The sequence below is a fragment of the Cuculus canorus genome, chromosome 6 (assembly GCF_017976375.1).
Source record: "Cuculus canorus isolate bCucCan1 chromosome 6, bCucCan1.pri, whole genome shotgun sequence".
NCBI classification, from domain to species: Eukaryota; Metazoa; Chordata; class Aves; order Cuculiformes; family Cuculidae; genus Cuculus; species Cuculus canorus.
The window spans coordinates 40,224,307-40,249,216 of NC_071406.1; the positions used below are offsets into that span (position 1 = coordinate 40,224,307).

Here is a 24,910-nt window from a genome sequence, read left to right on the forward strand (position 1 = left end):
TGGCAAATGTTGAACATAGCTCTGCACTTGCAGCACGTTAAAATGTAGTTATAAACCTCAGCACTTGTGTAAAACAGTGCTCAAACTACCAGTCCAGAGAAGGAAAAAGAAAAAACCCAAGGGATTTTGAATGAAAGGTTACCAAACCTGTTTCAGGGATTGCCCAATCTGTGACAAGAAGTTACACATGGCTTTAAGAAAGGGCATAAATACAAGATTAAGTTCTGTTTTGTTTCTCAAATCAAGTGTTCCTGGTTTAATCACCTTGAAAAAAAAAAAGCAACCAGCCCTCCACCTTTACTTGCATAACAGTGAGAAACTGCATTTGCAGGGAAGTTCGTGTCCATCAACTCCCCCGGATCTCCACAGAACCGCAGTCTTTGCATCCAGAGAAGTGTCACCCAGCTTTATTCTTTTAAGGCCAAGTAAAACAAAGTTTCAGGTGATCCACTGAATACTGCCCTGCATTACATGCACTTGAAGAGGTACAGAATCAGGAACGAATTCCAAAGGTCATCAGATAGCCAACTCCTGGATCCACTTGGTTAGACACCACTGAAACATCCAGTTCTTGGCTATGCAAGTTACGATGGCATTGAGAAATGATGTAAACAGGTAGGGTGAAGTAAAGAAGGTGAGAGAGAAAGGAAAAACAAGGTACTGAAAATATTGCAGACCAAACAAAGCAGACAGTAGGATATGCAGAAAACATTACGTAGGCTAAAAGAGATGATGAATACATATTAGGCCGCTCACTACAAGGACATTGAGGGGTTAGAGCATGTCCAGAGAAGGGAACAGAGCTGGGGAAGGGTTTAGAGCACAAGACTTAGAAGAGTTGGCCGAGGGACCTGGGGTTGCTTAGGCTGGAGAAGAGAACGCTAAGACCTCATCACTGCTTATAACTGCCTGAAAGGAGGTTGTAGCGAGGTGGGTGCAGGTCTCTTCTTTAAAGTGACAGGCAATAGAACAAGAGGAAACGGCCTCAAGTTGTGCCAAGGCAGGTTCACATCAAACATCAAGAAAAATTTCTTCACTGAAAGGGTTTTCAGAAGCAGAGGCTGCTCAGGGAGGAGTTTGAGTCCCCATCCCTGGAGGTGTTTAAAAAACTGGTAGAGGCACTCAGGGATCTGGTTTAGTAGTGGACAGGTGCAGTTGGACTCAATCTCAAAGGTCTTTTCCAACCAAATGATTCTATGATAGAATGAGAGCACAAGAGGGAAAGGAAATAAGGTACCAGTGAAAACTGAAAACCAGGCCTAATAAAAGCAGAGGAGACAAGCACCAAAGCTGAGAGACCCAAGATTTAATGGCCATATTCCGGTTCCTGTTGACAAACAGTTCAATGTGTGTTAAGTGACTGAAACTTAAGAGCTCCCAACACTAAGACGAATGGTCTCGTTATTTTGAAATGGTGCAAAATTAGAGTTAGATCATGTGAAGTGCTGTGCCTTCAGAGTCACACCAGTGTGAGACCTCTCCATTTTGCAATAGGTCAGAACAAATTGTCTCTTAACTTTCAGTGAGAAGGTTTCAAAGAGCTTCATGCCAAGATCTCGCCAGTGACATTGCGCAGGTCTTTGCAGCAGTTCGGAGCAATTCAGAATCCCGCTACGCTTGTCCAGAGACCAGGGATTAAATGTCCCTCTGGAGGAAAACAAACACAAGCAGGATTTCGAAATCTTCAGGCACGAGGCGTTACATTAGAGAGATTTCTGTGCCGGCAGAGCAGTTAAGAAACTGCAAGGGAAAAAAAAAAAAACTTACTCTTTGGCACTACGATGGCATTTGTATTTATCGGATGTGTGGGAAAACACACAGAGCTCCTTTTCTCAGTTTACTTTTCAGGAGCAACCTGCACAGCATAGCTCCCTACAGACAAGAGGAATATCCCAGGAAATGTAACTCAGTAGCGCTGACTACAGGAGAGGAGATAAAAGAAAGATTTTAATGTTGTCCTTACCGCAGGCACTGGCCAAGTCTGATGCACCTATTATATGGGCTTCTCTCTGCTTTCAGAAGAGAGTAAATCATCCTATAACTATGTCGTACTCTGTACCAACAGCACAGCAGTACAGGTTCTTAGAAAAAAAAGTAAATTCAGTTTAAAAAGTGAATTAAATGTTTTTACAGATTTAGCCCTCTTGATGTAAAGGAAAGTTTCAATTTGTAGAAGTAGGCAGTAAAGCAAGTCTTAAAGTCAATATTCCAACTCAGTAGATCAGAGAACAGCTGACAAATTATTCCATCTAAAAAGACTGAGAATGAACTTCAAGGTTGTTTAAACTGGCCTGAAACCCACAAGAGGGAGCAGCAATCAAGCAAAGCAAATGTCTTCTGTGTTTCAAGACCCACAGTATTTCATCACACAAAGCTGGATCCCTGAATTTTCAGTATAATAGTTTAACTCCCTGACTTTTTGGGCACTGAAGATGACAATTATGAGCAACTTTTAATCTGACCTGGGGATAACAAAGAGGATAAGAGACCACACTGGAAAGCTTACTGTGATTAGTTTTGGGCCCCCACCCCAAAAAGGACATTGAGGGGTCTGGAGTGCATCCAGAGAAGGGGAACAGAGGTGGGGAAGAGGCTGGAGAATAAGGGTTATGAGGAGTGGCTGAGGGAACTGGGGCTTTTTATCCTGGAGAAAAGGAGGTTCAGGAGACCTTATCACTGCCTACAGCTCCCTGAAAGGAGGTTGTAGCGAGGTGGGTGCTGGTCTCTTCTCCCAAGTGATAGGCGATGACATGAGAGGAAATGGCCTCAAGTTGCACCAGGGGATGTTTAGATTGGATACCAGGAAAAATTTCTTCACCAAAAGGGTTCTCAGGCACTGGTTGCCCAGCGAGGAGGTTGAGTCCCCATCCCTGAAGGTGTTTAAAAGACGGGTAGACAAGGTGCTCAGGGACGTGGTTTAGTAGTGGACAGGAATGGATAGACTCAATGATCTCAAAGGTCTTTTGCAACCAAATAATTCTATGATCCTATGATACTCCTCTGTATTCCTGCTGAGGCCATGCTAATTCAGCCTTCCTTACATTATTGCCCCCACCAAATGCAATTCAACCATCTGCGTAAAGAAACAAACCAACAAAAGTCACAGCACAGTGAGGATCTTCAGAATCTGTGTTAAGGTTCCAGACCCTCCAGCCCCCAAACCCACAAATCCTCGCTAACTTGATTTTGCCAGCAATTCCCATTTTGCATCCCCACTCTCCGCTTCAGCCATGCTTTTGACCAACTCCCAACAAAACCCCCACGGCTTTTCTTTACCTACCAGCCTTTCAAAAGGTAATAGCTTCTGCATTCAGTATCACTTCAACACAGCAGAGAAAATATATTAAGAGGTTTGAAAAGGTTCACACTATTGTCTCTTGTCTCTTGTGAAAGAATAGAAACTGCTAAAACAGCTGCGTGCTTCACTCTCAGTTAGGTGGGTTTTTAAGTCGGAGAACCTGAGAGCTCAAAGCAGAAGCTGAGGGTTCAACTAAATGCTTCAAGGCAGAACCTCCCACAGAATCACAGAGTGTCCTGAGTTGGAAGGGACCCACAAGAATCACCAAGTCCAGCTCCTGTCCATGCACAGGACAACCCCAACACTCATACTGTAGGTCTGAGCATGTTGTCCAAATGCTTCTGGAATATGGTGAGGCTTGGCATCGTGACTGCTTCCCTGGGGAGCTCTTCCAGTGCTCCATCACCCTCTCAGGGAAGAACCTTATTCTAACATCCAACCTAATCCCGCCCTGGCACAGCTTCCTGCCATTCCCTTGGGTCCTATCGCTGATTACAAGAGAGAAGAGATCAGCACCTGCTCATTCCCTTGTGGGGAAGCAGTAAACTGCTATAAGGTCTCCCCTCAGTCTCCTCTTCTCCAGCCTGAACAGACCAAGTGACTTTAGCTGCTCCACATGTGACTTCCCCTTGAGAACTTTCACCAACTTTGTGGTCTCCTCTGGACACCCTCCAGCAGCTTTAGATCCTTTTTATACGGCAGCACCCAAAACTGCACACAATACTCAAGGTGGGTCTGCACACTCAGGACCTCCCACATCACTTAGTCTCCTACCTCCCAGCCAGTACGTCAGGATCTATCAATAATTTATTGCCTTTTCTTAGTTAAGAGCAGGAACTGGAAAGAGAGCACATTCAACTCCAAATTGCAACCAATAAGGGAGAGGAAGATTCTTGACAGAAGAACACTTTGAGACAGAATTTCTTCTCTTCGTGCTTCAAGGTAATCCCAGGAGGGCCAACAGAGCCCAACTGAGAAGGTTAGTGATGCAGGGCTCCACATAGCCTCAAGCTTTGAACATGCTGCTGCGGTGGCCGGCAAGCCCCCAGCCATCAGCTGAGGCTGCAGAGAGTCCCACTGTGAGCTCTTCCAGAAGTTCCAGCAGGATGAGTTTGGACTTCCTCACAATCCCCCCTCTAGATTTTGTTATTGTTTTCCCTTCCCAGCTTTCTCTGGCTTTATCCACAGTGACCTCAATAGGTATTTCATTGAATGTCACACTACCCACCTGAACAAGGGGAAAAATAGGAATCTAAATTTAATTTAAACCACACCTTGGATCATTAAAAAAAAAAGAGGATTTTGCATTTATCTCTAAAATCCAACCCAGTCACTAGCAAGCCAATATCACAGGCAAAAACCCCCAATCCATCTAGACATGTTCTGGGTTCTTCCTGCACACAGACCTGGCACATATCAGTCAATCCAACACATACTTTAATAAAAGCTCCAATCCCTCCTCATGCTTCTCTGACTTTTTAAAGCCACCTGTCATGGACGCAGAATTACTCAGAGCCACAGACATATAAAACATGGCTGGGTTTAGAAGCACATCTGCCAGAGAACACAAGAGTTGCTGGTAATCATTCAAGAATGGTAATGTCAAATATTATTAATAATCCCAGTGCAGTTTACTAGTACAGCTAGAGGAGGCTTTTAGGGTATATGGAAAAAAAGCCCAATAGCTAAGGAAGTTACACACCAGAGTAACTCCCATGGATTTTCTTAGCTCAGACAACAGTTCATGTTTCATGGAGAGTAATGGTTTGGAAGAGATGCACAATAGCTTCTCCGAATCCCAATAGCTTCCCCATCACCCCCCACAAGACAGCACAAGAGCTGAAAGCAAATGAAATCTGGAGAGGAGACCTCAAAGCCTTCCATGTCATCAGAAGCAGCGATGCTTTAATAGGCAGCAAATCTCCTTGGCTCAACAGCACTGGTTAACCAGGGAAGATAAAGCAGCTCCTTGAAAACTGAGATGCTGCCTGAAAGGAACAACATCTTGAGGTCAACTGAGAATTCCTTGTGACCTTTGCAAATGCAGATAAATCCATTAGTCTGTCCCTGCCGAACTCCAAACTTCCACCTACTCTTCCCTGGCAGTTACACGAGGGCCTTAACATAGAATCACAGAATGGTTTGGGTTGGAAGGGACCTCAAAGCCCATCCAGTTCCACCCCCTGTCATGGGCAGGGACACCTCCCACTGGACCAGGCAACTCAGAGCTCCATCCAACCCGGCCTTAAACACCTCCACCACCCTCAAAAGATCTAAATCTTCCCCCTTCCAATTTAAAGCCATTCCCCCTTGTTCTGTAATCCCATTCCCTTGTAAAAACCCCCTCCCCAGCTTTCTTGTTGGCCCCTTCAGGCACTGGAAAGCCGCTATACTTATATATATAATTATATATTGCGTTAGTGTAGTTCAGACCAGTGAGAAGCACTTGCCTCCTGCATCACAGGGAGCATGCTGATAAAAACGTACGCTTGCCAAGCCAACTCCAAAAATCCATCAGCTGAGACCCAAGGGCACAAATGCCAAATTCATTCAGTTCCTCACAGCAAAAGCCAGTGAGTCAAGCAGCAGCACCTGACCATTTTAAGTGGCTCTTCAAGAGGTCTAAGAATTGCTGCTGATCTAAACATTACCTAAATATTACCTGTGTTGGAAACAGTGTGGTCCCAGCAGGAGCAGTGAAGTGAGGCCACACCTGAATCCTCTGCTCAGTTTTGAGCTCCTCACAAGGACATTGAGGCACACAGAGTAGGGGAACGGAGCTGGGGAAGGGGCTGGAGAAGAAGGGTTACAGGAGGTGTCTGAGAGACCTGGGGCTGTTTAGCCTGGAGAAAAGGATGCAGAGGGGAGACCTTATCACTATCTACAACTGCCTGAAAGGAGGTTGTAGTGAGGTCGGCGCTGGTCTCTTCTCCCAAGTGACAGGCGACACGACAAGAGGAAACGGCCTCAAGTTGTGCCAGGACAGGTTCAGATTTGATATCAGGAAAAATTTCTTCACTGAAAGGGTTCTCAGGCACTGGCAGAGGCTGCCCAGGGAGGTGGTGAGTCCTCATCCCTGGAGATGTTTAAAAGACGGGCAGACAAGGTGCTCAGAGATGTGGTTTAGTAATGGACAGGTATGGTGACTCAATGATTTTGGTTTTCCAACCAAGCGATTCTATGATTCTAAGAAGCCGTATGAATACATTTGAGATGGAGCTGCTGAAAGTAGGGAGACACAAATGGAATTATGGAAGGGCTTACTTGTCTACAAGTCCAGCACAGATCTTCTGTTAGGAGTGCATTTTAAATACACCATCCAGAACCTGCAGATATTGCATGCATTTTATGGAGTAAAACTCGTTAGGGAATGAAAGTCTGTAAATATAGTGTACAGCCTGGATGTGCTCCATCTACAAGCCACTGAGAAAGCCTACTTTCACCTCGAAAAAGCATTTAGCACTACTTTAGGTCTAGCCAGTGCTGAGGAACAGGCTTGTGAGCTATTTATACACAGAGATAAAGGTGCCAAAAGGGGTTTTAACAAGCCTTGAGGTCATCATGCCTCAGTCTGTCTAGGAGATGTAATGTTCCTCCTACACAACCAGTTCTTCACAGAGCAGAGAACAGGCAGGATAATGTAAATCAGGGGAGCGATGCACTGCTGCTCTGAAAACTGCATTTCAGTGAGCGAAGCCAGAAGCCAGAAGCCTCGACTATTTGCCCAGCATACAAATGAATCCAGTTTCGCATGCTATGCATTAGTTAATAGCAGGTTTAAGATTTCCTCTAAATAAAACATGCAGAGCTGCAGAGTTTTACACCGTTATACAATTAATGAGACGGTCACTTCACAGCAGGCAGCAATATCACAAAATCACGTCACTGCTCCTGTCATCCAGGGGAAAAAAAGGCTGTAGAATTAATTTCTTATTAATTTGACGTGTCTTTTGAAATCCTGGCAATGTCACGGTTATCTGCAAACAACCTTGAGTGTTTAGAGGACGCTGCCCAGCCGTGTCAATGGCTCAACAGGAGCTGCAGTCAGCAAGCCTGGAGTGCTGAACACTGGAGAAGACACTGAAGGATGTATCCACAGCCTGTGCAAAACCAGCGTAGCGTCCAGAGCAGGTCTGGGAAAAGTAAGGCTAGATGCCTTCAAATGGGAGTAGCTTTGACATAAATCCAGCCACATACCGGGAATAAACACGCTAAACAGTCCAGGTTTTGACAAAAATGCCATTGTAACTATTCTGCTGAAACAAATTGCTTTGAGATTCTCACATCAGATCTCCATAACATGATGCACTCCACCTGCAGAGCCACTACAGCTAATATCCTGGCAATTCCTTGAACACAGGGAAACATTATACACAAGAATGGATCACACAGAAACCCGCAAACACACACTTAGCAGCTACGATGTCAAATAATATTTCGAAGCATGCCAAATAATAGAATCATGGAACGGTTTGGGTTGGAAAGGATCTCAAAGCCCATCCAGTTCCAAACCCCTGCCATGGGCAGGGACACCTCCCACTAGACCAGGCTGCTCAAGGCTCCATCCAGCCTGGCCTTCAACACCTCCAGGGATGGGTCAGCCACAACTTCCCTGGGCAACCACTGCCAGGGCTTCACCACCCTCATGATGAAGAATTTCTACCTTATGTCTAATCTCTATCTTCCCCCTTTGAATTTAAAGCCGTTCCCTCTCGTCTTATCACTCCAGGCCCTTGTAAAAAGTCCCTCCGCAGCCCCCCTGGAGCCCTTTTCAGTACTGGCAGCTGCTCTAAGGTCTCTCCAGAGCCTTCTCCAGGCTGAACAACCCCAACTCTCTCAGCCTGTCCTCATAGCAGAGGTGCTCCAGCCCTCGGATGGTCTTCGTGGCCTACTCTAGACCTGTTCCAAAAGTTCTATATCCTTCTTATGTTGGGGATTCCACAGCTGGACACAGGACTCCAAACGAGGCCTCATGAGAGAGGAGCAGAAGGGCAGAATCCCCTCCTTCACCCTACTGGTCCCAGTGCTTTGGATCCAGCCCAGGACATGGTTGCCTTTCTGGGCTGCAAACGCACATTGCTGGCTCACGTCGAGCTTCTCATCAATCCGCACCCCAATTCCTTCTCCACAGGCTGCTCTCATACCTCTCTCATATTATTATATATATAAATTCTTCAAAAATTTTTTATATCTGAACAGGAGGGAGAACATCCATCCATGGATTATTTAAGAGACAAACTAGAGCACAGGAGCATTCTAAGAGAATTCTCTATACGAAGAGCCCATGGAAGAGCCCTTTATCTATGCATGAAAAAGCTGATTGCCCAGTTTTTGAAGAATTTAGGCAGTGTCTAATTCAGAAGGAGTAGCAGATCACCTCAAACAGATATCGGAACTGGCTGTACGGCAGCCTACATATTGATACTGGACACGGGGGGTAAGCAGCAGCCTGGACAGCCCAATGGCACAGAGGTTCTCAGCACGACCTCTGTTCCTCACCAGCCAGTTTTGCCACTTCAGCCTAGGAATGAGGGTCTTCCTCCACAATACTGCTTGGAGAGGATGCCCCTGCATCCCTGGTGTATCAAATAGCAGCTGAGATGCACAGTGGTTACAGTGGGGAACAGCCACCAAACATGGATCTTTCTCAAAGGCCTGGGGGCTGCAGACCTTTCCGTTGAGGACACCACAGCTTCTCCCCAGGCCCCTGGCAGCCAGCCCAGTCACTCCACCACTGTCCCACTTCCAGGAGACCGAAGCTAGTGTCACACATAAAGGAGCAGGCAGGGACCACACTTGGACACGAGCATCAAATCCAACAAGCCCCACGCTTCTCCCCAGACACACTGGTGGAATTTGACCATCTCCATCAGGTACTGAGCTTATCGTGGAGAGCAAAGCAGGCACTGGCTCTGCGGGTAAATCGCATCCAAGCTTGGATGGGGTGATGCCACTTTCAAGCACAACTTCAGAGGTAAGCCAAGCCACTTCAATGCCGACTGCAAAGGATGCAATGCACACACTACAAACATAGCACACTGATGCTTATAAGCCTGCCTTTCCAGTGGCCACTTCTGAACCAGAAATTGTCATGATCTGACCTCCTCTGACACAGGGTTTCCCCACTAAAACCACAAACAGGCTCACTAAATTTAAAAGATCAATATGAAATTGCACTTAGTTTGGTTCATCAGGTGCAGGTTTAACACCTTTGGAGAGAAATCATCCAGATGATTAAGGGAGACCTCATCGCAGTTTATAGCTTCCTCACAAGGGGAGAAGGAGGAGCAGGCACTGAGCTCTTCTCTCTGGCAGCCAATGACAAGACCCAAGGGAACAGCAGGAAGATGCCAGGGGAGGATTAGGTTGGACATTAGCAAAAGGTTCTTCTCTCAGAAGGTGGTGGAGCACTGGAACAGCTCCCAGGGAAGCAGTCATGGCGCCAAGTCTGACAATATTCCAAAAATATTTGAACAACGCCCTCAGCCACACAGCGTGAATGTTCGAGTTGTCCTGTGCAGGGACAGGAGCTGGACTCGATGGTCCTTGTGGATGTCTTCCAACTCAGCACACTCTGTGACTCTATGATTAAGTGTAATAGAATATCATTCCAGCCCTGTTGCAATATTTACTCTCCCCAAATGAGTATCTATTCCTGCTCTCTTATTCATAAAATATCCTTTTAACTGTTCACAGTTTGGTGGCATCTGGAGAGCAAGACCACAATCCACCTGTCTAAGTATTTATGCTGCAGAAGGTCCTGTAGTCCTGATAGACAATGCAGCCCAAGTACAACACAAATACCATCATCACGTCAATAGTACCTAAGTTATCTGGCCAATATCATCATTCACATCAAAATAAACCACTTAGTTGATCAGGATTAAAAACACAATGTTTGCTCTACATTAGATGTTCCATGCTGTTTAGCTTCTGTTCTCAAAATAGAATAGAATCATAGAATCACAGAATTATTTGGATTGGAAGGGACCGTCCGAAAAAGCCCATGCAGTTCCACCCCGTCATGGGCAGGGACACCTCCCACTGGATCAGGTTGCTCAAAGCCTCATCCAGCCTGGCCTTGAACACCTCCAGGGATGCGACAGCCACAGCTTCTCTGGGAAACCTGGGCCAGGGCCTCACCACTTTCAGCGTGAAGAATTTCTTCCTAATGTCTAATCTAAATCTGCTTCTTTCCAATTTAGAGCCATTCCCCCTCATCCTATTACTATATGCCCTTGTAAAAAAGTCTTTCCCCATGCAGATAGCAAAGCAGGCAACAGCTTTAGAATGCTACTACTAGAATCCATTCCTCAATTTCATGCAGACTCACATGGCTTAAATACTATGGAAAAGGTAAGCTTTCTTCTGCCACCGTCACTGTAAAGTTGGGTACTCCCACCTTCTTACAAAACCCACCATACAGCTTTCATTCTAGCCTTCTCTCCTGTGAAGAATTTAAGGTATATACAAATCTTTCCCTCCCTGCCTGGTTCTTCCTAGTAGTGTAGATTTTACACAGTAAACTGTTGGGGGTATTGAACGTTCTGCCCGCATGAGAAACCATATCTATTTGACCTTTAAAATCTTGCTACGATATTGCATCCATTGTAATGACAGCCATTCCTCACCACCGCCGACCCAGATGAAGGGTTTATTTTCCCTTAATGATGTTCAGGATTGAGCTTCTGCTGCGTTCTCACATTAATTTCACTGCGGCGGAAAGAACTAAATAGGCCGATTATCATCAATCCCATAAACCCCTCTATCCATAGGATCAATGAGGTGCACACAGAGGCAGCTACAGAACCTGAATATTCACACGGTGAGAGCTTTGGCATTTACAAGAGGCATTCACACATTTCTCCTGCGCTGAATCCACACCTCCTGCACTATCCCATTTTCACAGCTCGTGGACAGGCACGCTTGATCCGATCTCCTCAGGGCATTAATACACACTGCGAGCACGGCAGCTGCCACCCGTCCTGCTCCATCCTTCGGAGCAACGACAGCTCCGCTCTTAACTAGATGGATACGAGCGACAAGGGACAGATGGCCAAGGCGTACTCACCATGTGCTGCTTTCTGCAGGAGATACAGGGCTTCACAAAGCTGTTCCACTATGGAAAAAGCCTGCCTTGAATGCTGACGGATGCCAAGGGATGCTCCACTACGACCACAGATTACAATTCCCTTTCCCTTTGTTCTGCTTTCACATCCAGCAGCAGTGGCACAGCTGAACCCAGACTGCCCATCACTCCTTGCCCACCCAGACTGCCCCGCAGGGTGGTATGGAAATGATTTCTCCGCTCGTTCCCCTGTGCTATCACAGTAAGGAAAGGAAAAAAAAAAAATAAAACTGGCCATTTTTCATCACATTCACGCTGTGAAGTTTCCCCATGACAACACAGCTGATTCGCGCAACAGTATTTCTGTCACTAACAAAAGAAACAAGAGATCAGGAACAAAAGGAAAATTCAGTGAGGAAGGCAAAAAAAAAAAGCCCTAGTGCTGGAAATATGATTCAAGCATTAAAGAATGGAGTCAGACGTGTAAAGGCTACATAACCCGCAACAAGCATATTCACTCAATTGCGTGACAATCCCTGGCAGAGAGGGAAGAAATGAAGTTTCAAAGTCCTGTTTATTATAAAATCTAAGACCTGACGTAGTTGTGAGACTAACAAGGAGACAGAAAATTTAAGTGCTGAGCTACAGCTCTAAAATTAGTTTCGTTAAATGCATTTACTACTGGCAAATGCCATTCTGATGACATGAAAGCCCAAAGAGGACTGTCGAATGCTGCTTGTTCCTCACAGCACACATCACCCTCCAAAGCCAGATTTCTTCATGGCCACCGGGTATCGATACGCTTCATAAACCTAATTGTTAGGGGTTTTTTATGGACTCTGCTATGTCACCATAGCATGAGTGGTACTGAAGCACCCCACTTCAGTCCCTCAGCGACACAAAGCACCAGCACTGTTCCAAATCCAGCAGAACTGCCCAGACCCATGGCAATAAAAACAGATGTTCAAGTGCCCATACAGAGGCAGAGCTCTGCTAAATATCAGTAGATTATACTGCTGAACTTAAAGAAGCATCAGAATTGACAGCATGCAACTGCAATCTCTAACACACGTTGTATATAAAAATAAGTCTTTCCTCCTTAAATCGATCTTCCATTCTTCACTGTGACATTTAAACCTTTTGTGCTACAGGGGTATTTCATCCTGAATTTAGCGCAATCCTTGTGCTTTTTAATCCCTCAACTGTGTTCAGTGTAATAGAGCATCACACGAGATTCACACTGCGCTGCTCTCAGGCATTCGCAGTCCCAGCTCCCCAAGCAGTGGTCGGGCTACACATCACTGGGCTTTCTAGGAAACCGTGTCAAAGAGAAACTGGAACAGTTGCACACAAAAAAAAATCGTTGACAAGTTCTTCTTTTCTATTAGTATAAAATATAAGCAGCAATTCTCATCGCTGCTGCTACCAACAGTTGTTCAGACTGGAAATGATGAGAATCGGTCTTAAATATGAACCTTTTTCCTTGGAGTTAGATACTTCTAAACAGGTTTCCAGTCTCGTGGACACAAACCTGCAAGGGTCATTTATCTAAAGCATTCACAGAACACATCAGCAGGATCTGTGCAATGTTCTCATCATTAAACTGTTGGCTACTAAATGGAAGAACCAAGGTGTTGGTCCCATTGGGGTGAAGCCGCACAGGAGAGAGGCACTCAGCCTACGCATCCTGCTCCAAGGACTCTAAGCTGAGCCTTAACTATATAGCCATGAGCAAATAAAGCACACAACCACAGAAACGGGGGCAAGCGCGAAGTCAGAGATCTCAAGAAAATATTTTCAGGGGTTTGAGCATTAAGGTTTTGGTTTCCCACTCATTGGTAATCGACAGGATTCAAAATCTGCTCCAGAAGATTTGGGGACAAAGGCTGAGAGAGTCAGCATTGTTCAGCCTGGAGAAGGCTCCAGGGAGACCATAGAGCAGCTTCCAGTGCTGAAAGGGGCTCCAGGAAAGCTGGGGAGGGGCTTTTTACAAGGGAATGGAGTGATAGGAAGGGGAGAATGGCTTTAAATTGGAAGGGAGAAGATTTAGATTAGACATTAGGAAGACAAGATGGGGAGGCCCTGGTCCAGGTAGGTCATGGCTGCCCGATCCCTGGAGGTGTTCAAGGCCAGGTTGGATCCAGTTTGAGCCACTGGATTCAGTGGGAGGTGTCCCTGCCCATGGCAGGGGGGTGGAACTGGATGGGCTTTGAGGCCTCTTCCAACCCAAACCATCCTGTGATTCTATGAAAGTGGTCTGAAGTAAAAGGTTATTACACTCTATTAATGCAGAGGTGTTTATAGGACATGATAGTTAAAAATGTGCGATGCCTTGATTTTTCCAATTCTACACTTAAACCAACATCAACAGCCTATATTAAAATTTGAAGTGCCCATCAGCTGCATCATTAGTAAAGCAGAGCCAAATAATGTTTTAATTTCACAACAACATATAAACAAATCACTTCAGCAAACTGAACAAGACAGAGCACAACACGGTGAATTTCTAACCCAGTTCTCCAGCAAACCCCTGGTTAATCCAGGCAAAACCCCTTTACTCTCATCCCGTGCTCAGCATTAGTTCTTATATTTGCCAGCTGACACTGTCGGTTTGTTCACATACCCAAGTGGGACACATTGCAAAACAGGAGAAGAAGAGGCCCATGAAAACAATTCCCAAGCTAAAGTCAGTCTCTCACCCACATTGTCATAGAATCACTTGGTTGGAAAAGACCTTTGAGAACGAGTCCAACCGTACCTGCCTACTACTAAACCAGATCCCTGAGCACCCCATCTGCCCCTTCTTTAAACATCTCCAGGGATGGTGACTCCATCACCTCCCTGAGCAGCCTCTGCCAGTGCCTGAGAACGCTTTCAATGAAGAAATTTTTCTTGATGTCTAATCTGAACCTGCCCTGGTGCAATTTTGAGGCCAAATCTTCTGTCGATGTAGAAAATACATGGTTTGCAGCACTGGGAGCAGTGGAAAAAGTTCAGTCTTTCAAAGCAAAATCCATCTAGGCTAAATTCTTCATGAACACTTGATTTCACCTGGAAGTTGATTCTATTCTCAGCGTCAGGGCTAGAAGCAATGAAAGCATCTGTGCTGTAAAAAGCTTCCCAGAAGCCTAGTGGTGCATCCTTGCTTCCACTAGAGGAATAACAGCACCCACCTGATTTCAGTTCCTTCGCACAAAGATAAAGCTTAGCCACACCAGACACAAATGGCTCAACTGAACACAAGGCTCCGAGTATACTTTTCAACCCACCTCCCTGATCCCCTCTGTAGCTGTATTATAGGCTCACCAACACCATGGTCTTTGCTATATTCAGCGCAATTCCTACCAGTTTCAGTGGGAGTACATTTAGGACTTCTGGAGTACATTTAGGACTTCTGGGGATCCACCAGATGACACAGTCAACTCCAAGAATCAACCAATTCGGTTACTTTCAGCCTTTCCTCCCCAGTACTGCAGGAATCCATGTACCTTTTTGAGGATGACTGCACCGTGCTCCCAGGCAGAGGGGGAATGGGAAACTCTGAACTAAGACAACAATCTACCTTGATGACTTTGCAAATGACATTCAAATTCCATCTTGAAATCCAAGGGTTGCCAATATTAAAATAGTATAAAGTGTAAGGAAAAAGCTGAAGTTGCACTTCTATTAAAAATAAAAAGGATGGTGAAAAAGATCTGGAATTTATCAGTCAAAAAAATTGAATGACTGACCATTTCCTGGTCCCTTATGCAAACAGGACAGAAGTACAGGGAAAGAAAAATTATGTTTAGGCATTTCCAAAGTGCAGATAAAGGAATCACAAACTTATCCTAGCACATCAACCACAGTTCTTTTTACGGTTAATATCAGGGAATGAATATGTTGTCTTTTGAGGAACAAGATATTAAACTCATGTTTAACCTTTAAAGAAACCGAAGAAATACCTAAGGGGCAGGAACAAGGCAGCTTTACTATCATAGAATCACAGAATCATAGAATGGTTTGGCTCGGAAGGGACCTCAAAGCCTACCAAGTCCCACCCCCTTGCCATGGGCAGAGACACCTCCCACTGGATCAGGTTGCTCAAAGCACCATCCAATTTGGCCTTGAACCCCTCCAGGGATGGGGCAGCCATCTCTTCTCTGGGCGACCACTGCCAGGGCCTCAACACCCTTGTCATGAAGAATTTCTTCCTTATGTCTAACCTCTATCTTTCCCCTTCCAATTAAAAGCCATTCTCCCTTGTCCTATCACTCCAAGCCCTTGTAAAAAGTCCCTCCCCAGCTTTTCTGGAGCCCCTTTCAGTACTGGAAGCTGCTCTAAGGTCTCCCCAGAGCCTTTTCTTCTCCAGGTTGAACAACCCCAACTCTCTCAGCCTGTCCTCATAGCAGAGGTGCTCCAGCCCTTGGATCATCTTCGTGGCCTCCTCTGGACCCATTGCACCAGTTCCATATCATTCCTATGTTTAAGATTCCGGAACTGAACACAGAACTCCAGGTGAGGTCTCACAAGAGAGGAATAGAGGAGCAGAATCCCCTCCCTCGCCCTGCCGACCACGCTGCTTTTGATGCAGCCCAGGACATGGCTGGCGAGCACACGTTGCTGGCTCACGCCAAGCTACTATCTAGAACGTCAACATCTTCCTTTTAATCATGTGAGAAGAAGTTGTAAAACCCTCTCCCTCCCTTCTTTGCACAGACTGTGTAGTGCAGAGGTGGTGATTAACTTTTCACTAGCAGGAAAAGCGCCAGCACACAGCCCACTCACAATCCTGCCTGGAAGACTGGGATTATCCTCGTACAAGCAGAAGTCCTGCAATCGGCCACAATGCTGCAGGGCTCCTAAACCCTGCACAGGGAGATGGAGAGTAAATTCCTCTCACCGAGACATCTCCATCAGTGAACTATGCCAAGATTAACACACGAGTTCCATTTCTGCATCTCTTCCATCCTAATTGTTTTCGCAGGCATCCAACTGCAACCACCTCTTCCTTCGTATCACTACAGCTCTGGCGGCTAGAGATGAAAGGTTACAGATCCCACTAACGACTGCCTAAGGCATTAACTGCCTTCCACAGTATCATTTTAAGTTTATTACAAGTGCTCAGGTGACTAATTTATGCATTCGGACAGTGGCAGATTAAGTTAAGCATCCTCTCTGTAAACACCACACTCTAAGGAGATGCAAATGCAACACAAAGAGAAAAAAAGCATAGCAAAGTTACCTCATTTGCCACATGCTTTTGGCTGAAAAATGCCAGCTGCTGGAAGTGCAAGCTGTCAGACCAACAATTCTACTCGAGGACAGTCGTCTCAGCCAGCACTGCCTTGCTCACTTCCAGAAATCTGCCTAAAATCTGGGTGTTTGGATTAACAGAATTGTTACTAATTTATGGGGTCCCCACCGAGTGCCTAAAGCCGAATAGTTCTTTTAATTTCTAATGTGGTAGTAATAGAAGAGTTCTCTTTCCATGTGCTTGGATATTTATACGGCCTTATTTTTGGTGTGGTAAGCTGTTTGAGGATTTATATTCAACCTATGGCAGAGGAAAAGAAAAACATGCTACTTCATACATTCTCAGTAAGCCAATTATGGCTCTGGATGCCATACTAAAACACTTTTGGATGCCATATATTTAGACTCAGGCAGAAGCAGCTTTACCCGAATAAGCAGCAACTAAAAAACCAGCGTCATTTGGATCTTATTAATGAAGGCTAATCTCAAAGTTATTTTCTTATTTCTGTTTTGACTATGAAAAGTGCCTTCGCTTTGAGTGGAATTAACCTCAAATTGAACACATATTTTGAGTCTCCAGCACAGGAAGGACATGGATGTGTGAGAGCAGGTCCAGAGGACGACACGAAGATGATCTGAGGGCTGGAGCTCCTCTGCTATGAGGACAGGCTGAGAGAGGTGGGGTTCTTCAGCCTGGAGAAGAGAAAGCTCCAGGGAAACCTTAGAGCAGCTTCAGGTACTAAAGGGGCTTCAGGAAAGCTGAGGACGGGCTCTTGATCAGGGAGTGCAGGGATAGGATGAAGGGGAATGATTTTAAGCTGAAAGAGAGGAGAGATTCACATGAGAAGAAACATTTTCCTATGAGGGTGGTGAGACACTGGCATGGGCTGCGCTGCCCAGAGAATTTGTGGCTGCCCCATCCCTGAAAGTGTTCACGGTCAGGTTGGATGGGGCTTGGAACAACCTGATCCAGTGGGAGGTGTCCCTGCCCACGACAGGGGGTTGGAACTGGATGGGCTTTAAGATCCCTTCCAACTGAAACCATTCTATGGAGCAGTGCTGATTCTATGATTTCTTTGTCACATTGGTCTTGCCCTGTCCTTAAGCTTTCACCATCAAGTTTGACACCAAAACACTCTGAATAAAACCAGAGACTCCAGAAAAAAAGTGACTTTCACCAGCAGGGAAATTCCAAATGGTAAGGTGCTATCATCATGAGTTTTGGAGGGGGCAAAAAACCAAGGATTTAACTAAGTTTTAAAAATGACGAGCTGATTCTTATTCTTCAGAAGCAACTGGTGCCTCATTTTCCTCCTCGCACTCACCAATCTCTTTCCTCGTCAGGCAAAATTTCAACACTTTGGAAGCTGCTCAGTACTAAACAAGGCAACACCCACTTCATTTTGATATTGAGCCGTCATCTGCAACCCCGCAGCCTGGCCAACTCACAGCACCTACACTGCTCTGCAGACAGCAGCAGCCCAGAAATCTGCTTTCTATTATGGACTATGCTACGTACAGATGGAGTTCATTAAAATAAGCACTGTGACAAAAAGAAAACCATTCACACGATAGCAGAAGGCTGCAGCTGTCGATCGACTCAGCCATCTCCACATAACTCTCATAACTACAGCGTGTAACACAACCCTGCCTTACTTGTTCACCTCCCTGCAAGGGAATGACTGCAGGAAAGATCCTCTCACCCTTTCCATCCAACGGCAGAAAGGGTAAAGGGACCAGATTGCGTTCGAGATGACGTAAGTCACTTATCCCGCAAGCCCTCACCAATCCAAGCAGAGACGTGGAGACACTAGCGTTGACCAGTCCTGGCACGAAAATTCTTTAACGAGGGACTTTGTGCTTGCCTGTACCTATAGAAGACTTTGTCGCACGTTCACAGTGGGAGAACGAAGAGGGCAAAGCTCTGCGATAGTTCTGTTTAATTTTAGAAACCCATCTCCACACTCCACTCTGTGAACCACAAGAAGCCTGGGCAAAGGTGGGGGATCTTAAGCCCTTCCTTTTGTCAAGCACACACAAAGTCTGCACTTTCGTGAAAGGTAAAGCCATTCTCAACTCGCTGCAGTGTTGAGAAGCCAAACTTTGTAACAAAAAGCAGCTTTGAGGACCAGGATACACTAGGACACTATAAAGCTACAGTTTTACAGTGATTAGGAGAGTTTACACTGAATATTATTTTCTACTCTCCAGAAATTCAACATTGTAAGTACACTTAGTGTATCTACCATTATAAAATTATTCAATACAATGATTAATTTTGCTGCATAAGCCACATAAACCGTATTATTTCCTCAAACTAGAGGAGAACACAGAGGGCAGCACACTTTGTCCTGGAGAAGGAGGATGGCCCATCCTTGCGATACCAGTCCCGCTGCTGGTGATGCTGATGGGAGTTGTCCTTTCTGCCAGCAAGGAGAATCACCGTGCTTTCGGCCAGAAGCAAGAGTTAGGAAAGCTATGTTGCGAGCAGATAAATAATGCCTTTGTCTGGCAGACCCATTAACCTCAGACTTACTGACTAAGGTGGAAAAGTCTTCGCGAGCAAAGTCTAAGTGCCAGAAATCTGCCACTTGCTCTGTGAAGCCTTGGTTCTGCTAGAGCCCATTAGTCCTCACCAACACCGCAACTTCATCTTTACTTCTCCAACATGCAAGTTCCTTTAATTATATATGGAGGAATATTTATAAGGATATTAATGCTGATCAGAAGAGTCAGAAAGGTCTGTAGTAGTAATTACAAGTACCAATCAAAGCTCTATTTTTTTAGTCGGGTTTTTTTTTCCTCCTTTTAAATAATCAATTTGATCATCTATCATACTGAATTGCTCTGGATAATGAACTACTTCACTCAAGACAATCAGCAACTGAAACGAGTAAAAACAAACACGTTGGCAGACGAGCTTTACCATCCAAATAAGAGTCAGTATTTCCCCTCCTGTTCCAGCAAATCCCAAAAGCCACTTGGATATAAGAAATGGACTTTTAAGAAAGCATCAGACTACTCTTAAACTTTTATAGAAACTATCTTATTGCCACACGCGTTTGGACCTCAACCAACAATTTGTAGCAATGAGGGAATGTAGTTTTTAGCTACAGAGCTACCCTCAAGCGATGTCTGACTCACTACAGGCATCTCCAGGGGGACTGTCATAAGGGTAGGTGCTGTCACCTTTGAAGAGAAGGAGAAATGGAGAACTTGCAAAGGAGGGAGGCCACCAGGGGATCTCAAACTAGCAGTACAGTGTCTGGCTCAACTGTAGTTCATAGAATCATAGAATGGTTTGGGTTGGAAGGGACCTTAAAGATTATGCAGTTCCAACCCCCTGCCATGGGCAGGGACACCTCCCACTGGATCAGGTTGCTCAAAGCACCATCCAACTTGGCCTTGAACACCTTCAGGGATGGAGCAGCCATGACTCCCCTGGGCCACCTGCACCAGGGCCTCACCACTCTCATCACAAAGAATTTCTTCCCAATATCTAATCCACATAATGCATGGATTTACTGTCCTGCAGCCTTCACTCTCACAGACCCAAACTTGCAACACTACTACCTGATTTCACCCTATGATAATGTTAGTATCGCATCCACGAAGCAGGGAGGCGTCTTCAGACACTCCTGCAGAATCCCTTAAAAACATCTGAACAGCAACAAGCGTGACATGTCCTTCCTCTTTTAGGTGTGTGTTTTTTCGGCTCTCAGCTGTCATTTTCAATGTCTTTGACAAAGCTTTCGGCTCAGGTTGCAACATAACCTTACACAAGAAATTAGCTAAGCTTCCAGTCTTCCTACGTGGCAGTGAAAAAAAACTCAATTGCAAACATAATGCAGACCTCTGGTGTAGTTTTTCGCTGTTATTCAGTCATTTTACCAGAAGGAAAAAAGGCTCCTGGGAGGCCTTATGGTTTCAGAGAGACCTTACGGCAGCCTTCCAGTACTTGAAGGAGGCCTATGGGAAAGCTGGGAAGGGGCTATTTATCAGGGAGTGCAGGGATAGGACGAGGGGGAATGGCTTTAAGCTGAAAGAGAGAGGAGATTGAGATGAGATCTTAGGAAAAAATTTTTCACGCTGAGGGTGATGAGGCCCTGACCCAGGTTGCTCAGAGAAGTGGTGGCTGCCCAAACCTGGAGGTGTTCAAGGCCAGGCTGGATGGGGCTTTGAGAAACTTGGTCCAGTGGAAGGTGTCCCTACCCATGGCAGGAGGATGGAACTGGATGGGCTTTAAGGTCCCTTCTAACCGAAACCATTCAATAATTCTATGATTCCATGACGTACACGCACACAAACTCACACAGCCCATGTAGAAACATGAGTCATTTGCTGCCAGCAACTGAGCTATGACCTTGCTGCCATTGGTTGCACACACTCCCGACATCCAACTTTGTCGCCAGAGCAGGAATAGAAGGTGAGGCCAACAGTTGGGTTCCTGAACCTTACCAGGATGCTTTCCTTGCTCTTCTTTTCCAAAAGCTCTTTGAGACTCCTGCTAAACAGCCATGGTCTAAAGCCAGTACAACTAGGATCGAGAGAAGAGTCAGGATGCCAGAAATCTTGGATGTGAGGACATGACTCTGGTCCAAAGGCAGTGATAAAAGGTGCACTATGTGCAACAGCTGCCAGAACTATCAAGAGTCTCTTGGCTTGTGCTGTCCACTCTTTCACCTCATTCATTAACTCCTAAGTCTTACTGATTCTCTTCTCCAAGATAAATATTTAAAATTCTATAGTATGAACTTGCCAGAGTTTGGGGAGGTGGGGAGGGACGACATGGACACAACGACTTCTCAAACATGTACTGGAAAAACGATGTATTAGAGGAACAGAAAAACTGCTGAGCACAGAAGTTCATTTTCTCTTGATTTCATAAGTATTGCTTCTATATACATACTTGTCTTCTAAAAGTATCATGACCCAAAAACCATCATACACAGAGCTCATACTCACAACAAGTAGGTCCAGCACAATTTTTCCTGAGCTCAGGCTGTGGTTTATAAAGCGCAATTCCATCCAATGTAATTGCTTTGGAACAGATTTCAGATGCTAAGGATCAACACCCTCCCTAGAGGTGTTCAAGGCCTGGTGGGATGGGGCTTTGAGCAACCTGATCCAGTAGGAGGTGGTAGGGGGTGGAATTGGATCATCTTTAAGGTCTTTCCAGCCCAAACCATTCTATGATTCTGTAACATCCTAACCAGGAGATAGGTGAAAGACTGGCTGCATCAAGGGTAACTTTCCAACCAATTTATCACAATAATAATCCTTTAATTTTGGCTTCCTATCTTGCTACACCCAGGCTGGAAAACGAAGTCTTCTACAACAAAAAAGGCCTCAAAATGCTCTCACTGATGTACGAGATGCTGAGCCTAAAAAAGCTGTCACAGATTTCTAATCCGTCTCAGAAGGGAATTGCAAATTAGCCACCAACACACATAGGCAGAAAAGCTCTGCCACCTGTCTGTGACCCCAACCTGGACAGTGAGCCAGTTCACGTTTTGACCTACTTGACCCAAAAGAAGTGTTCAGCACATTTTTAGTGCTGAGGCAAAACAGAAATCCCAAAGAGAAAAAAAAGGAAAAGAAAGGAAAAAACCAAGAGAGACCAGATTTCACTTCCAGAGAAGTTATTATTTTTCTCTTGTAAGGAGTTAACTTTGTCATTTGATTGCATACGTGAGTCAGCGGCAGGGAGGGGAAGAAGACAGAACCGTTAGGGCAGGAAGCTCATTCCTGTGACACGCTGCTTAGCAAAACCACAGGCATCGCCCCGGCAGAGCTGGATGCCCTGCCAGAGCCGGCATTGCTTCACCACTCAAACAACAGGAAAAAGCATCGTGAGGGAAGTGATGGCTTAGAATCAAAAAATGACCAGAGTTGGAAGGGACCCACAAGGACTATCAAGCCCAACTCCTGTCCCTGCACAGGACAACTCCAACATTCACACCGTGGGGCTGAGGGCGTTGGCCAAACGCTTCCGGTATATTGTCAGGCTCGGTGCCATGACTGCTTCCCTGGGAGCTGTTCCAGAGCTCCACCACCCTCTGCGGGAAGAGCCTTATTCTCGTGTCCAACCTAACCCTCCCCTGGCAGAGCTTCCTGTCACTCTGGTCCTGACATTGATCACCAGAGAGAAGAGCTCAGCGCCTGTTCCTCCTCCTCCCCTTGTGAGGAAGCAGTAAACTGTGATGAGGTCTCCCCTCAGTCTCCACTTCTCTGGGCTGAACAGACAAAGCGACTTCAGGCGCTCCTCATACGACTTTGTGGCCTCCTCTGGACGCTCTTCAGTAGCTTTATATCCTTTGTACACTGTGGCACCCAAAACTGCACCCAGTACTCAAGATGAGGCTGCACCGACGTGGAGTATAGCGGGACAATCTCCTACCTTGACCAGCTAGTGATGCAGGGCTGGATGCACCCCAGGACATGGTTGCCCTCTTGGCTGCCAGGTCTCACTGTTGGCTCATGTTCAACTGCTGTCAACCAGAACACCCAGATCCCTTTCTGCAGGGCTGCTCTCCAGCCTCTCACTCCCCAGTTCGTATGGATCCAAGGCTGCCGCGTTCCAGGTGCTTGGGAGTTCAGAAACAGAGGATAAAGTTGCATCGTGACTGGGGTCTGCTCACATGTCTGCACAGGTCAGGCAAGACTTGAGCACTGTTTTCCCCCCATCTCTCACAGAAGGGCAACTGCTTCCCCGTTGCACTGGATGGACCTGCAGCATCACGCTTCCTCCCTTAATGATGCCCAGACAAGGCATAAATTCCAAGAAGCTGTCAAAATCAACACCAGCACTTTGCTCTCAAAGATATTTTAAGGCACCAGACATATCCCTCCTTTTTCTCCCTGCTTTTGCATGATCACCAAGTTACTCGTCCCTTTTTTCCCCTTCAGAATAAGAACCGCAGTTGCAACAAAACGTGGCATCTGACTGCCCCAGAAGTATAGATTTTCCCATGGTACTCCGCCAGGATCACTTTGTTCTTGGTTTGAGCCAACATCCAAGTGAGGAAAGTTCTCTCTCCATTTCCATTCCACCCACAACCTTTTCCCATGAAATTTCCAACAACGCTACGGTAGAAAAAGCCACCACGCAACAAAGTAAAAAACAAGCTCTTGGTAGTTTTCTGCACTCCACTAAAGCATAACCAAAAAAAGACTGAAACTTCTTTATGTGATGAGCTTAGAACATTCCATAATGAAGAGAGCTGATGCGAGGATGAGCTGCATGCAAATGAGAAAGCAGTCACACAGAACATTGATTATCTTCTAAAAGCAGTAACATTAAAAGGCATTCAAGCAAAACAACTGCTGAGTACTTTGACATCTGACTACTGAAGCATTTGATGGCACTACCAGGACTTTCTCTCATGCCCCTGAACTAGCCCAGTTCTAAAATAAGCACTGTGCGAGAAACTGGGAAGGCTTCTAGGAAGCTGTAGGATATTTTCTTTGCCTGGGGGTTTCATTTTTATGTCGCATAATCTCACAGCATAAGCAGCCAAACAGGATGAAGAGATAAACCACCAGAGTGCAACTTGATTGCTGTGCTCAGACTCAGCCCTCAGCTCAGAGAGATTTCATTTGAGAGAGACTTCTATACTGAAAGCTTGATTTGACTTTTTTTAATGGGAAAAAGCAGTGTCGTTCTCCAGCTCCCTTAAAACTTAAGAAGCAAGGACACTTTGAAGCCTTGATTGAGCGGCAGTGTCAGACGTGGCAGCGGCACAGCCAGGCTCCTGAATGAACAGCCTTCCAGAACCAAGGAATCCCAGCATCTCACTAATCAAGAAACACTCGGGAGGAATAATCATGCATAAATAATTATTTCTGCCCTTCAGAGATAAAGTTTGAATTCAGCAGAATTAAGACCAGCAGCTGACGAGTAAGAGCGCAGAAGCTGGCCAAGAGCCATCACTTTAGGGAATAAAAGTATTTATTGCAGACTCCCACCCAGCCTAAGTATTTTCATGCACTATAAAAAAAAAGTCTGGTTTAAGAACTATTGTGCAAGAAAAGTTGCTTCAAATCAATAATTAAGAGTACAGAAGACCGTCAACAAGAGCCATTATGTTCTATAAAAATAAATCTAACTTTTCTCCTTCCTGAGGTGTTACCTGTACAATCAGGTTGCACTTCTGAAAGAACTCGCTGCAATGCTAGAGAATTGGAAATTAAAAGAATTTAGGCAAGTGCCACGCTTTGGCAGCATCAGGATGACTATTCCATCTCAATGCACCCAGTCTGCCAGCATTCCCCAAAGCAAAAACAAACTGAAGACAGTCTTACAATAA

At 45.5% G+C, this 24,910-nt stretch overlaps 1 protein-coding gene across 15 annotated transcripts in view; it reads right to left on the bottom strand.

Annotated features, from left to right (window-relative positions):
* LRRFIP1 (LRR binding FLII interacting protein 1) overlaps window positions 1-24,910 on the bottom strand; it is a 132,924-nt gene that overhangs the window by 90,686 nt on the left and 17,328 nt on the right. Inside the window, exon 1 of one of the 15 annotated variants that reach the window (XR_008450492.1) lies at window positions 9,356-9,406. The exons of the other annotated variants lie outside the window; for them this stretch is intronic. The gene's annotated coding sequence lies outside the window, so the exon portion shown is untranslated. Of the gene's footprint in view, window positions 1-9,355; window positions 9,407-24,910 lie in introns of those variants that run through there. 15 annotated transcript variants of the gene reach the window in all.